Source organism: Pteropus vampyrus, unplaced genomic scaffold, assembly GCF_000151845.1.
Source record: "Pteropus vampyrus isolate Shadow unplaced genomic scaffold, Pvam_2.0 Scaffold129, whole genome shotgun sequence".
Taxonomy (NCBI): domain Eukaryota; kingdom Metazoa; phylum Chordata; class Mammalia; order Chiroptera; family Pteropodidae; genus Pteropus; species Pteropus vampyrus.
In genome coordinates this window covers 2,219,016-2,221,491 of record NW_011888910.1, presented here as the reverse complement: position 1 = coordinate 2,221,491, position 2,476 = coordinate 2,219,016, and positions in this window count along the sequence as shown.

Genomic DNA, 2,476 nt, shown 5'->3' with positions numbered 1-2,476 from the left:
TTCTTTAATATATTGATTCTATCCATTTTAATTTTGTAATCCAAGCAAACAGATCCTTGTTATACTTTGTGGAATCTCTATGACTTTTGAGAAATTTTAATATATTCATCCAGTCTGCAAATTCATCTGATCTAGATAATGTTTGTCTTGCTGAAGACAGTTCTCCAACAAAGTTAAGAAAACAATGACAAAACAATAACAAAACTTTTAGTTTTGTAATAGGCTACTCAAGATCTCAGAATATTTTGAAATTTTTAACTTCTATTAATAAAATATCTTTTTAACAAAAACCTTTTAAAACTCATTTTGTATTCTGATTGATTCTCTATTAACATTTTTGGGATACACGATTTTAAAAATTGAACAGTCTTTTACTAAAGAATTCTAATGAAATTATTTCTTATTATAATGGGTCATTTGGAAAGACTACAAAACAAATTGAAATCAATAAATTCATCAAATGAAGCTGGGACTGACTTTCCTACATGATCTGTTGACTGTAAAAACTTCTACAAGTCTTTCTTTTAGTTTATATTTTGGCTCCTACTAAAATTTTTCCTTCTAGTCACATTTAAATTTTAGTGTGATCTAGAATTCTGAAAATAACTCAAAATTTATCTGGTATTAGGGCATGAACAAAAGCAATTTGAATGCATTTTAAAATTACTGTTATGTTATACCTAGTTGTATAATTACTATTATGGCATATCTTCGACTTATTGGTGAATATATGTAAGAGTTTGTCACTGAAACACTTGTTTCTTCAGCTTGTTTCACTGAATTGGTGGGGATTTTCATGATATTTCATCTGGAACTACCAGACTTGACAAAGATTTGGTGGATCAAATCTGCTAAGATGTGATCTGATACTTGGGGTGCATAAAACATGTGAGTACAGATGCTAAGGTAATTGCTTGTATGCTACAAACTTGAGAATTTCAAAATCTATTTTACATTATTCTCATAAATACATGCTGTATTATTTAGTGTATACCTGAAAGAAGAGCTCTTTCATTTTTACTTGGGATTGATTAGAACTGAATCCTTAGTTAACGAGTTTACCCCAACTAGCTTTCAGCTCTCTGCATTTTAAACCTAGTTTCTCCCACATACTTCTAAGGAGGAGCACCTCAGTCAGTTCTGTTGCCTGGACCTCTGTGAGTCAGAGATGGCAGTATTCCTGGAAGTTGTTCTTACGCTGAGACAACTAGCAATAACTTCACTACACACAAGATGGACAATGAACCACATAAATGTATCCAACTACATACAAAGTGAATCTGTTCTTAATTCTACCTGTCTTTTCTGGATCTTTAAAATGCCTGTGGATAGTCTAATGCCACCTGACAAAGAGAAGTGTGACAGAGGGAAAACTGCTAATGTAATTGGTGATGGTTAAAACATCTTCCTTTTGAATAATTTACATATACTTATGACAACGTGAAAACAATGCCAAGACCCCTCCAAGTCTTTAGAAGGGCTCTGTGCAAGTGAGGGGCCCTGAAGCATTTGTTAACTCCCTGATTACTCTGTCTGGGCAGGGCCGCCCTGGGGGCTCTATTCTGTACATACTATTGGAATCTTGGAGTGCCTTTAACCTTCATCTTATATTTCCTGGGCCCTGTCATTTTGAGATACCATGAGAATCTGACCTTAAATAGTTTTTGTTCTCATTAAGTCCTTGGCATTCAAGAGGAATACAGAGAAATATTAAGAACTAAAAAGGCATGTTTTTAGGTTCTTGTGAAAGAAGAGAGTTTAAGAGGTCTTTTTTCACATGGATAAGTGATAAATGGAGAGAAAATTAAATTCAAATTATATTTAATTGAGAACATACATATATAAAGCATTTTATAGATCATGTGAACAACGCAGAAGTTAGAAAATCATATGAATTATCTATTTTTACTTGAATGACTTTAAAAAAAGGGTAAATAAAACCGGCCTAAGGGATTCAACATGGAAGATAATTTATTCTGCAAATCAGGAGGTATAATTTTGCACTTGTAAGCCTCGGTATTTAGTGGCAATCTCCCTGAGATGAATACTTACCAAAGAATAGATAATGAATTAGCCTTTTAAGACTAAAATGATACTCCATTCCAATAACTAACATGGAATGAAATCATCACTGTTAATTTATAGAGTAGATTACCTAAACCATTGAGAGGTCATCAAAAAAGCATATCTTTATTGTTTAACTTTTTAATATCTTTTCACTCATTTTTTCATGCCTTTCCTTTCTCTTCATATATAAGAAACAATTAAATATAATAGAATTAAACAGAAATTATCATAAAAGTCAATGAAATTAGATACCACTGAGAGTGACTGTATCTTTGGAGAGAAAGGCTATTGTCTTTATTTGAAGCTTCTTTAATATGTAAATCTAGAATCCTTTTAGTAAGCTCTATAGTAGATAGTGCTTTGTGTTTAGCTCTGCCCATATTTTAATTTGGATTCATGTAAGGATCAG